This window comes from Bombina bombina, chromosome 4 (assembly GCF_027579735.1).
Source record: "Bombina bombina isolate aBomBom1 chromosome 4, aBomBom1.pri, whole genome shotgun sequence".
Taxonomy (NCBI): Eukaryota; Metazoa; Chordata; class Amphibia; order Anura; family Bombinatoridae; genus Bombina; species Bombina bombina.
This window is the reverse complement of record NC_069502.1, coordinates 1,086,825,251-1,086,840,842: the sequence shown is the minus strand read 5'-3', so window position 1 is coordinate 1,086,840,842 and position 15,592 is coordinate 1,086,825,251.

Sequence of the window (15,592 nt, the reverse complement as noted above, 5' to 3'; positions counted from 1 at the left end):
CATCTACCCCATTTACCCCGCTGACATCTACCCCATCTACCCCGCTGACATCTACCACATCTACCCCGCTGACATCTACCACATCTACCCCACTGACATCTACCCCATCTACCCCGCTGACATCTACCCCATCTACCCCGCTGACATCTACCCCACCGACATCTACCCCATCTACCCCGCTGACATCTACCCCGCTGACATCTACCCCGCCGACATCTACCCCGCCGACATCTACCCCATCTACCCCACTGATATCTACCACATCTACCCCGCTGACATCTACCCCATCTACCCCGCTGACATCTACCCCGCTGACATCTACCACATCTACCCCGCTGACATCTACCCCGCTGACATCTACCACATCTACCCCGCTGACATATACCCCGCCGACATCTACCCCGCCAACATCTACCCCATCTACCCCGCTGACATCTACCCCGCCGACATCTACCACATCTACCCCGCTGACATCTACCCCGCTGACATCTACCCCGCCGACGTCTACCCCGCTGACATCTACCCCATCTACCCCGCTGACATCTACCACATCTACCCCACTGACATCTACCCCATCTACCCCGCTGACATCTACCACATCTACCCCGCTGACATCTACCCCGCCGACATCTACCCCATCTACCCCGCTGACATCTACCACATCTACCCCGCTGACATCTACCCCGCCGACATCTACCCCATCTACCCCGCTGACATCTACCCCGCCGACATCTACCCCGCTGACATCTACCCCATCTACCCCGCTGACATCTACCACATCTACCCCACTGACATCTACCCCATCTACCCCGCTGACATCTACCACATCTACCCCGCTGACATCTACCGCATCTACCCCGCTGACATCTACCCCATCTACCCCGCTGACATCTACCCTGCCGACATCTACCCCATCTACCCCGCTGACATCTACCACATCTACCCCGCTGACATCTACCCTGCCGACATCTACCCCATCTACCTCGCTGACATCTACCCCGCCGACATCTACCCCGCTGACATCTACCCCATCTACCCCGCTGACATCTACCACATCTACCCCGCTGACATCTACCCCATCTACCCCGCTGACATCTACCCCATCTACCCCGCTGACATCTACCACATCTACCCCGCTGACATCTACCCCATCTACCCCGCTGACATCTACCCCATCTACCCCGCTGACATCTACCACATCTACCCCGCTGACATCTACCCCGCTGACATCTACCCCATTTACCCCGCTGACATCTACCCCATCTACCCCGCTGACATCTACCACATCTACCCCGCTGACATCTACCACATCTACCCCACTGACATCTACCCCATCTACCCCGCTGACATCTACCCCATCTACCCCGCTGACATCTACCCCACCGACATCTACCCCATCTACCCCGCTGACATCTACCCCGCTGACATCTACCCCGCCGACATCTACCCCGCCGACATCTACCCCATCTACCCCACTGATATCTACCACATCTACCCCGCTGACATCTACCCCATCTACCCCGCTGACATCTACCCCGCTGACATCTACCACATCTACCCCGCTGACATCTACCCCGCTGACATCTACCACATCTACCCCGCTGACATATACCCCGCCGACATCTACCCCGCCAACATCTACCCCATCTACCCCGCTGACATCTACCCCGCCGACATCTACCACATCTACCCCGCTGACATCTACCCCGCCGACATCTACCCCATCTACCCCGCTGACATCTACCCCATCTACCCCGCTGACATCTACCCCGCTGACATCTACCCCATCTACCCCGCCGACATCTACCCCGCCGACATCTACCCCATCTATCCCGCCGACATCTACCCCATCTACTGCGCCAACATCTACCCCACCTACCCCGCCGACATCTACCTTAGCTACCCCGCCGTCATCTATTTAAAAATATTAACCCCTAATTTAATCCCCCTACACCGCCGCCAGCTATACCAACTATATTAACCCTAATTATATTAGGGTTAATATAGTTATTATATTATATATATATTAAGTATAATAACCCTATCTAACTCTAACATCCCTAACTAAATTCTTATTAAAATAGATCTAATTAATATTAATATTATTAATTCAAATATTCCTATTTAAATCTAAATATTTACCTATAAAATAAACCCTAAGATACCTAGGGTTTATATTTATTTTACAGGCAACTTTGTATTTATTTTAATTAGGTACAATAGCTATTAAATAGTTAATAACTATTTAATAGCTACCTAGTTAAAATAATTACCAATTTACCTGAAAAATAAATCCTAACCTAAGTTACAAATACACCTACACTATCAATAAATTAAATAAACTACAAATATCTAAACTAAAATACAATACATTAAACTAAACTAAATTACCAAAAAAAACAAACACTAAATTACAAAAAATAAAAAAAAAATACAAGATTTTTAAGCTAATTACACCTATTCTAAGCCCCCTAATAAAATAATAAAGCCCCCCAAAATAAAAAAAATTCCCTGGCCTATTCTAAATTAAAAAAGTTCAAAGCTCTTTTACCTTACCAGCCCTTAAAAGGGCCTTTAGCGGGGCATGCCCCAAAGAAAACTGCTCTTTTGCCTGTAAAGATAAACACAATGCCACCCCGCAACATTACAACCCACCACCCACATACCCCTAATCTAACCCAAACCCCCCTTAAATAAACCTAACACTACCCCCCTGAAGATCTCCCTACCTTGTATTCACCCAGCTGGGCAGAACTCTTCATCCGATCTGGACGATGTCCAATCAAGCAGCAGGGAACTCTTCTTCCATACGGCGATGTCTTCAAGCAAAGCGGCATCTTCAATCTTCTTTCTTCGCTCCTCCGCCGCGGAGCATCCATCAAGCACGAAGACTAAACGTAGAATGAAATACCTTTAAATGACGTCATCCAAGATGGCGTCCGTCGAATTCCGATTGGCTGATAGGATTCTATCAGCCAATCGGAATTAAGGTAGAAAAATCTGATTGGCTGATTGAATCAGCCAATCAGATTCAAGTTCAATCCAATTGGCTGATTCAATCAGCCAATCAGATTTCTCTACCTTAATTCCGATTGGCTGATAGAATCCTATCAGCCAATCGGAATTCAACGGACGCCATCTTGGATGACGTCATTTAAAGGTACCTCATTCCTCGTTTAGTCTTCGTGCCGGATGGATGCTCCGCGGTGGAGGAGCGAAGAAAGAAGATTGAAGATGCCGCTTTGCTTGAAGACATCGCCGGATGGAAGAAGAGTTCACTGCCGCTTGATTGGACATCGTCCGGATCGGATGAAGAGTTCTGCTCGGCTGGGTGAATGCAAGGTAGGGAGATCTTCAGGGTGGTAGTGTTAGGTTTATTTAAGGGGGGTTTGGGTTGGTTTAGAATAGGGGTTTGTGGGTGGTGGGTTGTAATGTTGGGGGGTGGTATTGTGTTTATCTTTACAGGCAAAAGAGCAGTTTTCTTTGGGGCATGCCCCGCTAAAGGCCCTTTTAAGGGCTAGTAAGGTAAAAGAGCTAACTTTTTAAATTTAGAATAGGGCAGGGAAAATTTTTTTATTTTGGGGGCTTTATTATTTTATTAGGGGGCTTAGAATAGGTGTAATTAGCTTAAAAATCTTGTAATCTTTTTTTTATTTTTTGTAATTTAGTGTTTGTTTTTTTGTAATTTAGTTTAGTTTAATTTATTGTATTTTAGTTTAGATATTTGTAGTTTATTTAATTTATTGATAGTGTAGGTGTATTTGTAACTTAGGTTAGGATTTATTTTACAGGTAAATTGGTAATTATTTTAACTAGGTAGCTATTAAATAGTTATTAACTATTTAATAGCTATTGTACCTAGTTAAAATAAATACCAAGTTACCTTTAAAATAAATATAAACCCTAAAATAGCTACAATGTAATTATTAATTACATTGTAGCTATCTTAGGGTTTATTTTATAGGTAAGTATTTAGATTTAAATAGGAATATTTTCATTAATAATATTAATATTAGATTTATTTTAATAAGAGTTTAGTTAGGGATGTTAGAGTTAGATAGGGTTATTATACTTAATATATAGATAATATTATAACGATATTAACTATATTAACCCTAATATAATTAGGGTAAATATAGTTAATATAGCTGGCGGCGGTGTAGGGTGATTAGATTAGGAGTTAATGTGTTTAATATAGGTCGGCGACGGTGTAGGGGGATTAAATTAGGGGTTAATACATTTATTATAGGTAGGGCCGGTGTAGGGGGATTAGATTAGGGGGTAATACATTTATTATAGGTGGCCGCGGTGTAGGGGGATTTAGATTAGATGCAAAAGAGCAGTTTACTTTGTGACAAAGCCCCGCCAAAAGCCATTTTAAGGGCTGGTAAAAGAGCTGAATTCTTTGGGGCAAAGCCCCGCAAAAAGCCCTTTTAAGGGCTGGCAATAGAGCTGTTACTTTGGGGTAATGCCACACAAAAAGCCCTTTTCAGGGCTATTTTTAGGGTTAGACTTGGGTTTAGTGGTAGGGATAGTTTAGTATTTTAGGGGTTAAATAATTTAATATAGCTGGCGGCGGGGTAGGGGGATTAGATTAGGGGTTAAATAATTTAATATAGCTGGCGGCGGGGTAGGGGGATTAAATTAGGGGTTAAATAATTTAATATAGCTGACGGCGGGGTAGGGGGATTAGATTAGGGGTTAATTTAATATAGGTGGCGGCGGGGTAGGGGGATTAAATTAGGGGTTAATAATTTTAAAATAGATTGCGGCGGGGTAGGAGCTCACATTAGGGGGTAGGTAAGGTAGATGGTGGCGGTGTAAGGGGCTCACTTTAGGGGGTAGTTTAATATTGTTGGTGACGGTGTAGGGGGCTCACATTAGGGGGTAGTTAATGTAGGTGGTGGCGGGGTCCGGGAGCGGCGGTTTAGGGGTTAAATATTTTATTAGGGATTGCGGCGGGGGATCGCGGTTGACAGGTAGATAGACATTGCGCATGCCTTAGGTGTTAGGTTTATTTTGTAGCTAGTTTAGGGAGTTACGGGGCTCCAATAGACAGCGTAAGGCTTACTATGGCTGCATTTTGTGGCGAGGTGAAAATGGAGTAAGATTTCTCCATTTTCACCACGTAAGTCTTTACGCTGTATATTGGATACCAAACTGCGCTGGTTTGGTATACCTGCCTATGTCCCAAAAAAACTACGGGCGACGGCAGAAATATACGAGCGTAACTTCTAGGTTACGCCGTATATAGGATACCAAACCAGCGCAAATTTCAGTGTTGCCGGCATTTGCAGGTGACGCTGCATATCGGATCGGGCCCTTGCAGCGTTCACAATTCGCTTACAACATAGTAATGAATGAATAGCTAGTCATTGAATACTATGTTGCAACGATTGACGCCTGCGCTTTAGGCATAACATTTTTTGGGTCACGCAGGCGCAAATTGATTTGGGGAATGGTGTGCATGCGCAATTGTTCCGGCAATCGAGAACGCGCATTTGAAGTAATAAAGGCAATTATCCGGAAATACATGGAGGGCGGAGCTAGGAACGGCCGGGAAAGTAAATATAAAGTGTATTTATAACAATAATATATATTAAAAAAATTAAAAAAAAGTTGCGATCATACTCTATATTAGATGAGGAATAGAATACAGGCTTCAAAAACTAAAAACTTTACCTTCACTTTAAGTTTGAATTTCTTGCTTTTTTTGCACATCCAGTGTACTTAAATTATGATTTACGCTGTGCATAATTGAAACAATTTATTCCTGTGTAAGTTATCTACAAATTTTATGGTTTTGATAAAATACACATTTTTGGTGAATAATTTCATTACGATTTTTGATGCACCTTAACAATACAAATTTTCCCTGTGTATTTTTGTGTGAATGGTTCAATTATTCATTTTGTAATATTTAAAATTAGGATTTTCATTGTGCACCTTTGTAATGTATGCATCTCATTTCCATATGAAAATACAGTATACGCCCCTTAGAGAGACAACCTTTTTTATGGTAAATAGTTGCTTTATATAATTCTACCAGGGAAGTAGAAAGACTGGAGAGCATTCTTATAGAATCTCACCAGCCCAAAGACCTTTTTAGAATTAGGCCCTTTGACTTTAGATATACTATATACTGCCATAATGTTCAAGGCACAAAATTGTGTTAAATGAAAAATATTTCATCTTATTACCTGCTCTTCCACAAAAACCAAACCATTTTTGATCCAAAAAGTTATTGGCCAGATTACAAGTGGCAAACTTTTGCTCAAGAGTTAACACAGGCAGAAGTAAAGATTTTACTAACTTGCACACATTTTACAAGTTAAAGGGACAGTCTACACCAGAATTTTTATTGTTTTAAAATATAGATAATCCCTTTATTACCCATTTCCCAGTTTTGCATAACCAACACAGTTATAATAATATACTTTTAACCTCTCTGATTATCATGCATCTAAGCCTCTGCAAACTGCCCCTTTTTTCAGTTCTTTTGACAGACTTGCAGTCTAGCCAATCAGTGCCTGCTCCCAGATTACTTCACGTGCACGAGCACAGTGTTGTCTATATGAAATATGTGAACTAAAACCCTCTAGTGGTGAAAAACTGTGAAAATGCAATCTGAAAGAGGTGGGCTTCAAGGTCTAAGAAATTAGCATATGAACCTCCTAGGTTAAGCTTTCAACTAAGAATACCAAGAGAACAAAGCAAAATTGGTGATAAAAGTAAATTGGAAAATTGTTTAAAATTACATGCTCTACCTGAATCATGATAGTTTATTTTGGCCTAGACTGTCCCTTTAAAATTGAGTAACTTCAGGACTTCTGATATCGCGACCGCGTTACCTTATCCCCATAGACTTTAATGGAGAGGGCAGAAGAAAAGAAAACAAACTTACAGTTATCGGTCATGTGTTAACCTGACAGGAGTTGTTAATATTTAACTTTCCAATGGTTTTCACTTATAGGAAATGTGATTTTTATTTTAAATAAATATTTCTATATATATCTAAAAATACCTATATATCTATTCATATAGATATATAGGTATAGATATATATTTTGCATTAACATTATCAGATGAATATAGAAAAATATAATTAAAAATAAAAAGTAATGTTTTTTCTAGGCGAAGAACATTGTAATGTAGAATATGCGTAAAACGCTTTGTGTTGCGCACTTTGGAGCCAATTTATCAAAGTATCAATCAGCTGCAGTGCATCTGTTTCTGCATGAGCCTTCAGGCTCTCCAGAAACAGGAGTTAAGAAGCAGCGGTCTTAAGACCGCTGCTCCATATCTCATACGCCTCCTCTGAGGCTGCGGTCTGCAATCCGCCCAATCGTGTACGATCAGGTTGATTGACACCCCCTGCTAGTGGCCAATATGCCGTGAATCTGCAGGGGGCATCATTGCACAAGAAGTTCGCCAGAACTGCTTGTGCAATGGTAAATGCCGCAGCGTATGCCACAGCGAATCATGTCCGCCAGACATTGATAATCGGCCTATTAAGGTCTAACACGTGGGGTTAGTGCAGATGAAGAATTAGTTATCTTAAAGCGCATTATTTAAATATTAAATATAAAATTTTGAAAAATGTAAAGAATAATTATAGATACTGTAAAATATACATATACAGTATATTCTATGGAATTTTTTGAATATTTTAGTACATCTATAATAATTATTTACAATATTTTATATTTAATAAATACATAACTCACCTTATTAAAACTCATGTTGGGTTAGCACACATAAATCCGACAGGAGTATACTAATTCTTCATGTGCGCTAACCCGACATGAGTAATAAATATATAACGTTAGCGTGCCACTTGTATTCTAGCACTATGATGCATAAATGATTATCTAATATGCATTCATCAAAGAACTTTTTCAAGCCTACAAATTTCTAATATATATATGTGTGTGTGTGTGTGTGTGAAATTAAAAATAAGCACACTGCATATATTAATGATATTGCAATATCTTATTTATATGAAAATATTGATCTACATACTTACAAATTACATGACAATCCATTGAGCCATTTATTTAACTGTGGGCAAGAATAAAATAAAACATTTTTAAAACATATTTTCTTCAATTTTTCAAAGTTTTATGTTAATGACAATCACCAGGATGTACCAAATTTCAGCCAAATTGCTTATTGCTCTCCAGGGTTTGAGACATTTAAAAAATCAGGCTTATGATGGAGACTCCATGTGAATGTATACATATTCCAAATTTCTTGAAGTTCTGCACAGTACCCAATGCTTTACTATGACATGCCTGTCATCTTGTGAAAAAATCTTTACCTTCACTGACATCTTTAAACCTACAAATCCATAACAACCTGAAATGTCAGAAGAAAATCATGTAAGCTCAGCTGTATTAAACAGTACTTGACAGTAATATGTCTATTACAAGTAATGTGTATACAATTAATCTCGATAGATAGAAAGATAGATAGATAGATAGATAGATAGATAGATAAGTAGATAGATAGGTAGGTAGAAAGATAGAGAGATAGATAGAGATAATACAGACATTTGTCTTTCAAGGTCATATCCTATGAAAATTTCATGTTTATTTTTATTAATGATTTTGGAAAGAGACTTCAAAATTGTAGGTGGTAGTACAATGGCATTTGATAGGAAGATGTGACACCTCATCTTAACTTCCACAAGCACATTTCTTAACCTGACAGAAATGTCATGAAGTGTAGCTGATAAGGTTTGCTCTACTCCACAAAGTGACTAATCATACATGAAGTCTTGGCAAGAGATAACCAGATTACAGCAGAGCCAAAATGACATCACATCAACTCTGTTTCACATCCAGTAGACACCAGTGCCTATCACACTTCTAGTTCGCTAGCATGCTTGACACACAAATGGTATTTTCAGTCTCACATGTCCCCCTTTCACTCTGTGTATGTCATGCTGAGGTAAATCAGGAACAAATTTGTCATTAAATGTAAGGAACTATTAATTCACAGGCATTTGTCAGTCAGTGCAGAATAAACCATGCAGCTTTCAATCCTCATATGCCACCTATTTGCATAGTATTTTACTCCTACCAATATTAGATCGAGATACTGCTGGCCTTGTTAAAATTCTGTGTGAATCTATGTTAAATGGACTGGTGCTTTAAGTCTTGGAGAGTTATTCACATCAATAATGAATTTCAAATAATTTATTCACTTCAGGAATAAGTGGCTGGCATACAGTCCTTACAGCTGGTTTGTTGAGATAATTGATTTCTATATAGTTTAAAGATGAGGAAAAGGAACATATGACAACTACAGTGGGTTTTGAGGCAATTTTGAATGCCATATCAGTTTAATTATAGCTCCAGCTGACACAGGCTCTTCCTATTGGAATTAAACTATCCAGGCAACTTGAAATATAACAGTTATGAATTTTTCATGTACTTTTTCCTGCATTGTATCCTAGCTGTGGGCACTTTTACAAGCACACTTCTGTTATTTTCAATACATAGTTAACATGACATACAAGATGGTTCTGCATGACACAGATAACTCAAGGGAACAGCCAAAAAGTAAATGAGATTCATTAGTATGTGGACGTAAGTTATCAGAGATTCTTGTTAAATTTATACAAGAATATATGTTTTCTATGAATAAGATTTTCAAATGGTAATCATATTCAGGAAGTGAGATGTACTCTCTTGGTGCTATCATCAATATGGAAAATAAAATCATTAACAAGGTAGAGTTCTTGAGTGTCTTATGCATTTTAACTAGAAAACTGAATAGAAAAACAAGATTTTTTTTTAAACCTACTTTGTATTTAATCCACCATAAAATTACATTTGGTTTAAAGGACTATGGGCTACATTACAAGTGGAGTGATAATCGTTTGCGCGCAAGCGATATTGGGTTTTTGAGGCTGTTTGCATGCAAGTTAAATTCTGCTTGTATTACAAGTTGAAAGTAAATGCGAACGAGTGAGAGCAATTGTGATTGATGCTAGAATAATGACAGCGACTTCAGAGCACTGGTTAACTGTTTCACAAGTCAAAAAAATGTCACAAAACACATCAAAATATATTTAAAAGTACAGTTACACTCATAATTACACTATTTAATAAAATTAATTATAAAATTTGCAATAAAAAGTTATAATGGCTCAAATATATCAGGTGTCAGGTTTTAGAAAAAAAAGGATTGCAAAGAGCTTTAACGTAGAGATAAATACACATATATGTCTAAAGATGTATATGTATGTATATATACATAAATATATATTGTGTGTTTATATGTGTGTGCATATGTATTTATATTGAGTATATATTTATATGTGTATATATGTATTTACAGACATATATACACATATGTACACATATAAACGCACACACTCACACACACACACACATATATATATATATATATATATATGTGTGTGTGTGTGTGTGTGTGTGCATTGGAGCCCTTTGAAGTCAAGTAGATGAAAACATGAAAAATCACATTTATACAATATTTATATTTAATAAAGTGTTATACTGTGTTTTTACTACAAATGTTTCACATTCCAATGTTCTTCACATAGGGAAATATGTTCTATGTATTTTTAAATAGATATTCCTATATATAAAATCTGTATATATGTATACCTATATATAATCATGTATATATATATCGTCATAATCGATAATAATAAAATAGTTGTCAACGAATCTCATAATCGATTAATCGATTAGTTGGTTTGCAATTAGTTGGTCTGTGCACAACACCAGCTGCTTCACTCCAATGAACTCCTGCGTATTGTGTTTTATGGTTATGTCCTTAGACTAAAGGACGTCTACAGACGTCTACTTTTCTTTTTTTCTTTTTTTTTTAAATATTTTTTATTGAGGTTCTTTGCAATACAAACAATCAATAATGATCAATGCATAATACAAGGTAAAGTAGAGTAAATTATTACAGAGCAGGTAACTAGAACAAAACAGTTAAATGAACAGTATGCATATTACCCACTCATTGCCTGTAGTGAATGATATTCAAACAGTATACCCACCGTGACATTAAAGCGGCCACTCTTGGACCACATATTTGCTATCAACCAAACTGGACGTGGGTGAACATTATGTTAGAGGGTCACTCATGGACCCTAACTGAAGAACCTCTATTTTATGTTTTTCTGCAGATCTGAGATATTGTGTAACTGGTAACTGTGTAAACACTTTTATATTTCTGTATATTTATTAAGAATTGCAGTGAAACAGGTTGAAAGTAAGGAAACTTAGGACTCTGCCAGATGTGTAACTCAGGTAGGAGATGTACAACTGATATAAAATTAGAAATTAGAAAGTGGAGCCGCACCCGGGACCTTACGGCTGTAGTTATGGGATGTATGTGGAGTCCAGTGAAAGGAATAAGCACTGTAATTATCCCAAAAGGAGGGACCTGTGAGGTCAAATTAGGTTTGCATATAGAGGATGAGGGGTGACCCTGTTATTAACAAGGAGAGGCGTATATGGCGTCTAACTGGGATCTTTAAGGTATAACAGTGTAGAATATTAGCTTTAAGGAAAACAGGTATTCTGAATTGCAACTTAATCATTTATTGGGACTCATAATTGCTAATGTATGCCTATGAGTATAGGTTTATCCAGATGAAAATGCCAGCCTTGGTAGTTGTAGATGCGAGAGCATAGGTTGGGTCACGCATACATACTTAGATTAAAGGGAGTTGTCCCGCTATCTCGGCCGCTGACAGCAGGATGCCGTCCCAAATTAATAAGTAAAACCACTAGGGAAATAAATAAAATGTATGGCTCAATAGCTTCAAGATATTATAGGGCAATGGGAGGTAAATAGATATATAAGTGAGAGGCTGTGTGGGGCAATCGTAGTTGTTAACCAGTAATAGGGTCCCATGTAACATAAAAAAAGAAGAAAAAGAGAAGCTGTAAAATTTAAGACAGGCAGTGTGAGGTTTAACTTTAAATAAATAGGTAAATAAATAACTGTAGGGTCTCATAAAGCTAATGTATGGATTATTGTTAAACGATATACTAACTTGAGGCAACAGAATCAATATTCTAACACTGGAAAACATGAAACTACAAAAAACAGACAAGGGCATTTACACTATGAGTTATTCTAAGTTAGGAAGGGTTACACTCATTATGGCTATTATATCACCAAACAGTCGGTATGGATAAAGAGGACCTCTTTGGAATATCACCGTCCCTTCAATGTTCAAAACAGTCAGTTTATAGAGAACCGCCGGCAGTCCGTCTTACTTGCGGCTAGATTGCCTGAGACCTGGCAGTAACAAACAAAGTCTGTGAGCTAGGAAATCCACCATGGGACACTGTGATGCGTTTCCAGAGAGAAGCCCACAGCAAACCGCCCGGGTCCCAGTTCAGGCACACTAAGGGTGAATGTAAGCAGATAGCTGACAGGAGAGGTGCTCGTGAGAGCTGCGCTGCTTGCGGCTGTGTAGATCTGCTGATCAGGGCGCAGGCTTCAGCTAAGATCGCTGTTAGGCGAAGTTCCATAGGTATCGGCTGCCAGGGCAAAGTGAAAGTAGGTCTGCTCATGCCGGTAACTTTTTTCCAAGCTCTTTCCCGCTGAATGCCGCTCTCCATCTCCATTGCACACAGTGTTAGTTTAGATCCGGTATCCGGAATCACAGGTTCTGTAGGAGCAGAGTTTGAGTCTCTCTGGGGTGCAATATTAACAGGCAGCGAGTGTTTGAGTATGGGTGTAGATTCATGAGCAGTTGGGAATGTCACAGGAGGTTGTTGAAAAGTGCGATCGTCACTGTCTCTGAGTGCCATGTTTAGTTTATCCTCAAAGGCGACTCTGTGCGTTTCAAGCAGGCACCGGAGCTCCTCCAGAATATAAATTGCAATCTCCATATCTCATCAAATGTATTGCAGGTCCATAATGCAAAATGTTTTACAAGAAATGTATATCTCGAAAGCACATTGAGTGCTGCGTAACGACAGGGCCAGAGGCTTCCTGCCGGGGGGTTTAGAGTAGGCCTAGATTGTAAAACGGCTCCGGGCACCGATGCTAGCAGTTATCCTCATATAAATGTATTCAATAGACGCAGAGTCCAATTCACCATTCAGCTCCAGTGAAATATTAAATGGATCAATGAATTAAGTTGGGACTTTCTATGATTTTCAAAGAAAGGCTGCAGCAGCACACAGCTATGCGACCTAACATCGCCGCTGCCCGGAAGTCCCCCCACAGACGTCTACTTTTCACTTTTTCAGGACAGTATACGTTTACAACTACCCCTGGCTTATGTGCAACCCAGATTTAATAGGAGTCATCATTTGGATTGTTTATATTAAATCTGGTGATTTGGAACTATGCTTTTCATGATATAGTGCCAAGCTTGTTGATTACACCTTGCCCCTAGATTGATGGGAGTTATTTAAATTGATGTGCACTATTATCTGTTTGCACAATTATTAGCATATTGCTTGCTATTGCTGATTATATGTACTGTATAAATAAATGTGTAAGGCTTTGTCCTGTTATTGATATACAGTCCTTAGTGCTTTTGATTTTGTTTTTTATTGTTTTTTTTATATTTTTAATAAATTGTGATAATATGTACCAGATAGTGATGTCGCGAATTGTTCGGCAGCGAATAGTTCCCGGTTAACATAGCTTGTTCGCGTTCGCAGCGGCTGGCGAACATATGCAAAGTTCGATCCGCCCCCTATTCATCATCATTGAGTAAACTTTGACCCTGTATCTCACAGTCTGCAGACACATTTCAGCCAATCAGCAGCAGACACTCCCTCCCAGACCCTCCCAGCTCCTGAACAGCAGCCATTTTAGATTCATTCTGATCTTGCATTCTTAGGCCTAGATTTGGAGTTCGGCGGTAAAAGGGCTGTTAACGCTCCGCGGGCTTTTTTCTGGCCGCACCATAAATTTAACTCTGGTATCGAGAGTTTAATCAAATGCTGCGTTAGGCTCCAAAAAAGGAGCGTAGAGCATTTTTTCCGCAAATGCAACTCTTGATACCAGAGTTGCTTACGGACGCGGCCGGCCTCAAAAACGTGCTCGTGCACGATTCTCCCATAGGAAACAATGGGGCTGTTTGAGCTGGAAAAAAACCTAACACCTACAAAAAAGCAGCGTTCAGCTCCTAACGCAGCCCCATTGTTTCCTATGGGGAAACACTTCCTACGTCTGCACCTAACACTCTAACATGTACCCCGAGTCTAAACACCCCTAACCTTACACTTATTAACCCCTAATCTACCGCCCCCACTATCGCTGACCCCTGCATATTTTTTTTAACCCCTAATCTGCCGCTCCGTAAACCGCCGCCACCTACGTTATCCCTATGTACCCCTAATCTGCTGCCCTAACATCGCCGACCCCTATATTATATTTATTAACCCCTAATCTGCCCCCCTCAACGTCGCCTCCACCTGCCTACACTTATTAACCCCTAATCTGCCGAGCGGACCTGAGCGCTACTATAATAAAGTTATGAACCCCTAACCCGCCTCACTAACCCTATCATAAATAGTATTAACCCCTAATCTGCCCTCCCTAACATCGCCGACACCTAACTTCAATTATTAACCCCTAATCTGCCGACCGGAGCTCACCGCTATTCTAATAAATGTATTAACCCCTAAAGCTAAGTCTAACCCTAACCCTAACACCCCCCTAAGTTAAATATAATTTTTATCTAACGAAATAAATTAACTCTTATTAAATAAATGATTCCTATTTAAAGCTAAATACTTACCTGTAAAATAAATCCTAATATAGCTACAATATAAATTATAATTATATTATAGCTATTTTAGGATTAATATTTATTTTACAGGCAACTTTGTAATTATTTTAACCAGGTACAATAGCTATTAAATAGTTAAGAACTATTTAATAGTTACCTAGTTAAAATAATAACAAATTTACCTGTAAAATAAATCCTAACCTAAGATATAATTAAACCTAACACTAGACTATCAATAAAATAATTAAATAAACTACCTACAATTACCTACAATTAACCTAACACTACACTATCAATAAATTAATTAAACACAATTCCTACAAATAAATACAATTAAATAAACTAGCTAAAGTACAAAAAATAAAAAAGAACTAAGTTACAGAAAATAAAAAAATATTTACAAACATAATAAAAATATTACAACAATTTTAAACTAATTACACCTACTCTAAGCCCCCTAATAAAATAACAAAGGCCCCCAAAATAAAAAATTCCCTACCCTATTCTAAATTAAAAAAGTTACAAGCTCTTTTACCTTACCAGCCCTGAACAGGGCCCTTTGCGGGGCATGCCCCAAGAATTTCAGCTCTTTTGCCTGTAAAAGAATAAATACAATACCCCCCCCCCAACATTACAACCCACCACCCACATACCCCTAATCTAACCCAAACCCCCCTTAAATAAACCTAACACTAAGCCCCTGAAGATCTTCCTACCTTGTCTTCACCATACCAGGTGCACCGATCCGTCCTGAAGAGCTCCTCCGATGTCCTGATCCAAGCCCAAGCGGGGGCTGAAGAGGTCCATGATCCGGTCAAAGTCTTCATCCAAGCGGGG